General features: G+C 42.8%; 1 long non-coding RNA gene across 1 annotated transcript in view; it reads left to right on the top strand.

Moving 5' to 3' along the window:
• Positions 1-2,587: 2,587 nt before the first annotated feature.
• LOC107181618 overlaps positions 2,588-7,236 on the top strand; it is a 19,909-nt gene continuing 15,260 nt past the window's right edge. Inside the window, exon 1 of the long non-coding RNA XR_001512283.1 lies at positions 2,588-2,599. This is a non-coding gene — a long non-coding RNA (uncharacterized LOC107181618). The remainder of the gene's footprint in view (positions 2,600-7,236) is intronic.

The raw sequence follows: 7,236 nt of genomic DNA, 5'->3' as shown, positions 1-7,236 counted from the left end.
TGCGCGCACATCTCCAGTGGGAGATGTGCAGGAGGCAGCTAATTGATGTTTCTCATCGATGTTTCTAACTCTCTATCTCTCTCCCTTTCTCTCTGTAAAAAATCAATAAAATATATTTTAAAAAAAAAAAGGTTGCCTGCCTGCCTCCTGACTCTATAGTCTTTACTCTTCAGTGCTGTCTTGGTATATGTGTCAACAGAGACTTTTTAATAGACTTGAGAGGTGTGAATTCTAAAAGAATTATGGAACAGAATCTGACAAAATATCTCCTAAATTCTTTTTTTAAAAATATATTTTACTGATTTTTTACAGAGAGGAAGGGAGAGAGATAGTTAGAAACATCGATGAGAGAGAAACATCGATTAGCTGCCTCCTGCACACTCCCCACTGGGGATGTGCCCGCAACCCAGGTACATGCCCTTGACCGGAATCAAACTCGGGACCCTTCAGTCGGCAGGCCGACGCTCTATCCACTGAGCCAAACCGATTTCGGCTCTCCTAAATTCTTGTAAGTTGATTTTCATAAAACTAATCAGCAACCACCATACACCTTCCATAGCTAGTACATTGCTGATGACTTTTCAATAATTTGTATACATGTCACCATCTAGTGGTACAATTATGCTTTGAGTAAAATTATACAATCTATGCAGTTTCTAATTCTCAAGCTTGAAGTATCTATCATAATAAAAGGGCAACATGCTAATTAGACCAGCTATCCTTCCGGACATCCTTCCTGATGAAGCTAAGGCCAGAGGAAAGCCAGCCCAGGTCCCGGGTGCTGGAGAGAAGCTGGTGTCGGCAGCTGGGGGTAGGAAGGCCTACACTTGCATGAATTTTTGTGCATCGGGCCTCTAGTATTTCAAATACAGCATCTTAAATACTTCGAAACCAGCCCAACATAAACTTTGGACAATTATTATTGCTGTGGAAATTATCTGTCCTCCTGAGCATTCTGGTTGCTGTTACTGAAATAAGATTTTTGTCTCTGGATTTGGAGGTTAAAGTCATCCTCCTATATAATAAAAGGGTAATATGCAAATTGACACTAATGGTGGAATGACTGGTCACTGTGACATGCACTGACCACCAGGGGGCAGACGCTCAATGCAGGAGCTGTCCCCTAGTGGTCAGTGCGCTCCCACAAGGGGAGCTGCTCAGCCACAAGTGGGGCTGACTGGCAGTGGTGGGAGCCTCTTCTGCAGCGCTAAGGATGTCCAACTGACAGCTTAGGCCCACTCTTCAGTGCTATCTTGGTATATGGGTCAACAGAGAGTATGGAGCAGGACTAAGCCACAGCTGGAAGTCTGGCTACTGTGCAGTGAAGTGATAAGAACTAGGAACACAGCCCTAACTGGTTTGGCTCAGTGGATAGAGCGTTGGCCTGGGGGCTGAAGGGTCCCAGGTTTGATTCTGGTCAAGGGCATGTACCTTGGTTGCGGGCACATCCCCAGTAGGAGGTGTGCAGGAGGCAGCTGGTCGATGTTTCTCTCTTATCGATGTTTCTAACTCTATCTCTCTCCCTTCCTCTCTGTAAAAAGTCAATAAAATATATTTTTAAAAAAGAAAAAAAAAAAGAACTAGGAGCACTGATGGTATCTGGTACACCATCCTTCCCTCTTCTGTCTGCCTTGGATACAAATGTGATATGTGGTGAAGCAGCAGCCATCATGACACAATAATCCTATAAGCAAAATCCAAGGCATTAAAGATGACAAAATGGAAAGAGAAAAGGCTTGGGTACCTGGTGGTGTTGAGCAGCTGAATTAGTACTAACTGCCTACTTGTTGCTATGTAAGACATTCGGTTACCTAACAAAAACCCTAAAGTCACTATCGGAGTTTTGCACTTAACTAAAACTAGTGTGGTAGGCACAGGAATGCTCCCCCGCCCCACACACACACACACACTCACACTCCCAAAGATGTCCATGTCCTAATCCCCAGAGTCTGAATATGGTACCTTAACACGGCAAAAGGAAGATTGTTTTAGATTATTCATATGTGCTCAATTAATTATATGCAGCTTTCAAATCAGAGAACCTTTCTCAGCTTTATTCAGAGGGACCTATGACTACACAAGAGTGATCAGAGAGATGCAATTTCCTAGCTTTGAAAGCAGAAAGTGTTGCCGAAACCGGTTTGGCTCAGTGGATAGAGCGTTGGCCTGCGGACTGAAAGGTCCCAGGTTCGATTCCGGTCAAGGGCATGTACCTGGGTTGCGCGCACTTCCCCAGTGGGGGATGTGCGGGAGGCAGCTGATCGATGTTTCTCTCTCATTGATGTTTCTAACTCTCTATTTCTATCTCTCTCCTTTCCTCTCTGTAAAAAATCAATAAAATATATTTAAAAAAAAAAAAAAAAAAAAAGAAAGCAGAAAGTGGGCCATAAGCGAAAAATGCGGTGGCCTTGAGAAGCTGTAAAAGATAAATTCTCCCCTTCAGCCTCCAGAAAGGAACACAGCTGACATCAATGAGACCATATTAGACTACTGATTTACAGAATTATAAAATAATGCTTGTTAAAAGAAACAAATTTAGTTGAACCCTGGCCAATGTGGCTTGGAGTGGCTCAGTTGGGCCTCATCCCATGCAACAAAGGTTGCTGATTCAATTCCTGGTCAGGATATATGCCCAGGTTACAGTCTCAATCCCCAGTGTGGGGTGTGCAGGAGGCAATGTTTCTCTTTCTCCCTCTCCCTTTCTCTAAAATATATAAAATATTTATTTTTAAGCCACTAAATTTGTGGTAATTTGTTACAGCAAAAAAAAAAAATAGAAAACTAATAAAAGTAGCAGGCAGATATAGATAACAGCAAAATCCCTGAAACACAAAAATAAAGCCAATATAACTAGAACATGGTTGTGGGAGAAGGCCCAGACCAGATTTTGCAGAGCACCACAGATTTGCTAAGTTGTTGGCTTAGAGATCCTAAAAGCAATTGAAGTGTGGAAGCTATACAATCATATTTGTATTTTAAAATAGTTTGACTGATCTACAGCGAATGGATTGGAGGTAGAGACAACAGAAGGTTACTAACATTAATCCAGAAAGATGATGATGATAGCTTGGACTAAGGCTATCGGAAAGACATGGATAAAAAGTGAGTCCATCTAAGAATATTTTAGGGGTGAAAAGAACAAGACTTGGTTTATGGGTATGGGGAGATGATGGTATCGGGGATGTCTCCAGATTTCTGAAATGCACAACTGGATATAGTGGTGCCATTTATCAAGATAGGGATCACTTGAAGGACCAGAGGAAGGTGGAGTCAATAAAGAGACATACGCCGAAACCGGTTTGGTTCAGTGGAAAGAGCGTTGGCCTGTGGACTGAAGGGTCGCAGGTTCGATTCCGGTCAAGGGCATGTACCTGGGTGGCGGGCACATCCCCAGTAGGAGAAGTGCAGGAGGCAGCTGATCGATGTCGCGCTCTCATCGATGTTTCTAACTCTCTCTCTCCCTTCCTCTCTGTACATAATCAATAAAATATATTTTAAAAAATAAAAATAAAGAGACATACGCCGAAACCGGTTTGGTTCAGTGGAAAGAGCGTTGGCCTGTGGACTGAAGGGTCGCAGGTTCGATTCCGGTCAAGGGCATGTACCTGGGTGGCGGGCACATCCCCAGTAGGAGAAGTGCAGGAGGCAGCTGATCGATGTCGCGCTCTCATCGATGTTTCTAACTCTCTCTCTCCCTTCCTCTCTGTACATAATCAATAAAATATATTTTAAAAAATAAAAATAAAGAGACATACGCCGAAACCGGTTTGGTTCAGTGGAAAGAGCGTTGGCCTGTGGACTGAAGGGTCGCAGGTTCGATTCCGGTCAAGGGCATGTACCTGGGTGGCGGGCACATCCCCAGTAGGAGAAGTGCAGGAGGCAGCTGATCGATGTCGCGCTCTCATCGATGTTTCTAACTCTCTCTCTCCCTTCCTCTCTGTACATAATCAATAAAATATATTTTAAAAAATAAAAATAAAGAGACATACGCCGAAACCGGTTTGGTTCAGTGGAAAGAGCGTTGGCCTGTGGACTGAAGGGTCGCAGGTTCGATTCCGGTCAAGGGCATGTACCTGGGTGGCGGGCACATCCCCAGTAGGAGAAGTGCAGGAGGCAGCTGATCGATGTCGCGCTCTCATCGATGTTTCTAACTCTCTCTCTCCCTTCCTCTCTGTACATAATCAATAAAATATATTTTAAAAAATAAAAATAAAGAGACATACGCCGAAACCGGTTTGGTTCAGTGGAAAGAGCGTTGGCCTGTGGACTGAAGGGTCGCAGGTTCGATTCCGGTCAAGGGCATGTACCTGGGTGGCGGGCACATCCCCAGTAGGAGAAGTGCAGGAGGCAGCTGATCGATGTCGCGCTCTCATCGATGTTTCTAACTCTCTCTCTCCCTTCCTCTCTGTACATAATCAATAAAATATATTTTAAAAAATAAAAATAAAGAGACATACGCCGAAACCGGTTTGGTTCAGTGGAAAGAGCGTTGGCCTGTGGACTGAAGGGTCGCAGGTTCGATTCCGGTCAAGGGCATGTACCTGGGTGGCGGGCACATCCCCAGTAGGAGAAGTGCAGGAGGCAGCTGATCGATGTCGCGCTCTCATCGATGTTTCTAACTCTCTCTCTCCCTTCCTCTCTGTACATAATCAATAAAATATATTTTAAAAAATAAAAATAAAGAGACATACGCCGAAACCGGTTTGGTTCAGTGGAAAGAGCGTTGGCCTGTGGACTGAAGGGTCGCAGGTTCGATTCCGGTCAAGGGCATGTACCTGGGTGGCGGGCACATCCCCAGTAGGAGAAGTGCAGGAGGCAGCTGATCGATGTCGCGCTCTCATCGATGTTTCTAACTCTCTCTCTCCCTTCCTCTCTGTACATAATCAATAAAATATATTTTAAAAAATAAAAATAAAGAGACATACTGTTTTAGAACTGCTCAACTTGAGGTCACTGTGGTGCCTGTGAGACAGCCAGAAGGGGTTGTAGAGCTGGCAGTTATGTTGATCTAAAGATCAAGAAGAAAGTCCCAGACTGGAAATGTAAATATGAAAACAATCCTTAGTATACTAGCTCTTTGTCATATGGGGGAGGGAGGCAGATAACTGCTACACATTCAGCATCACAGGTTCCACACATGAAGAAGTGCTTCCCTCAACTGTCCTCATCAGAAAAGCAAAAACTTTCAAGAAAGTCTACACTAACTTTACTTTCAGTCTCACTTCCCAAAATTGTCACATGGCCACATTTAAGCCTCAAGGAAAAGCTAGTGGCAGTGGGTATTAAGTCAGTTTACTTACAGTGTCTGCCACAAATGGTACATGAAGTCATGAAATAATATAGGGAGAGGTAATTCTATACAGTGAAAGAAAAGAATCAAAACAGAGCCTTGAGGAATTTGTATTGGATTAGAGCAGTGGTTCTCAATCTTGGCTGCACATTAGAATCACCTGGGAATCTTTTTTTTTTTTAATATATTTTATTGATTTTTTACAGAGAGGAAGGGAGAGGGATAGAGAGTTAGAAACATCGATGAGAGAGAAACATCGATCAGCTGCCCCCTGCACATCCCCCACTGGGGAAATGCCCGCAACCCAGGTACATGCCCCTGACCGGAATCGAACCAGGGAACCTTCAGTCCGCAGGCCGACACTCTATCCACTCAGCCAAACCGGTTACGGCCCACCTGGGAATCTTTTTAAAATACTGATTTCTGGGCCTCATCCTCTGGAAATTCTGTTTCTTTGTTATGGGGTGAGGCCACAACATTAGTAACAAAGAAACAGTTTCTGGAGGATGAGGTCCAGAAATCAGGATTTTAAATAGATTCCCAGGTGATTCTAATGTGCAACCTAGGTTGAGAACCACTGGATTAGAGGAAGAGAAGATAATCCCAAAAACTAACAAATACGGTAAGGAAGTGGGGAGGGAATTTTGGTACCAATTAAGCCAAGGGAAAAGATGACAATTGTGAAATGCTAGAAAGTCAAGTAAAACGAGATCTATAAAATTATTCATAAGATTTAGTGCATGGAGGTCATGGGAGATGCAATTATGGACACTGAAGCCTCATTACAGTAGACTGAAGACCATTTATAGAAGAAACTATTAAAGTAGAAAACTATTTTAAGAATTTAGACTCAAAGAGAAGGTGGGGTAAATGCTAGTGGAAACATGAAATTAATTGTAGGTAACACTGTACATACTGTGCAAAAGACACTGTTCTAAGCACTCATTTAATTCTCTCAAGCACCTTGTATGCTGTGTGCTATTCTCCCTATTTTTCCAGAAGAGAATAATAAAGTACAGAGAGGTTAAATAATTTGTGCCAGAGACAGAGGGTGATAATACCAGGACAGAAAAGTCAGAGTGGTTGCTGTAATTTTTCTAAGAAGGTGAGAGAGGATGGAATCCATTGCAAAGGTAGCAGGATTGAATTTTGATAATGGGTACCCATGTGCATACATTTGACGATCAGGAATTGAGGGAGTTCCCATCAGATGATTTGGGGTATTTTCCTGAAATAAGAGGCAAGGTCATCTGGAGTCAAGGAGAAGTTCGGATTATGCCAGACTGAAAGAACTATAGGTTTGAAATAAAAACTCTGGAGGGTGATGAACTGATTAACCAGAAAAGTGTGATAGTGATGCTAGGTGGAGATGAAGATATGGTAAAGCTTTGTTTTCAGTATTCATTGAACTTCATGATGCTTGTCTTACCAGAGCCATTGATGTACAGTTAGCCCTGTGCAGTGAGCAACTTAAGAGAATGCCATCTACATCTTAGACATAACTTTATGTCTGGTTTCTTTAACAATGTTTTTAAAATGCATCCATTTTGTTGCACATATTAAGTACTGTTTTTCTTTTTTTATTGCCGACTAGTATCATGATATTCTTTTAATTTTAAAAATGTCCCCATGATAATTGAAATTGTTAAATATCATGAGTTATAACAGAACCTAATTGCCATTTAGATGGAATATGTTGTTAGCACTTCCAACTTTGAATAAGACATTTAACCACCATTTGTATTCGCAGGTATGTAACCTGCAATAAACCATCCTATATAATAACAGGGTAATATGCAAACTGACCCTAACAGCAGAACCACTGGGAATGACTGGTCACTATGACACACACTGACCACCAGGGGGCACACGCTCAATGCAGGAGCTGCCCCCTGGTGATCAGTGTGCTCCCACAGAGGGAGGTCTGCTCAGTCACAAGCCAGGCT

Source organism: Myotis davidii, unplaced genomic scaffold, assembly GCF_000327345.1.
Source record: "Myotis davidii unplaced genomic scaffold, ASM32734v1 scaffold6, whole genome shotgun sequence".
In the NCBI taxonomy this organism is placed as follows: Eukaryota; Metazoa; Chordata; class Mammalia; order Chiroptera; family Vespertilionidae; genus Myotis; species Myotis davidii.
This window is presented reverse-complemented; position numbering and strand designations above follow the sequence as displayed.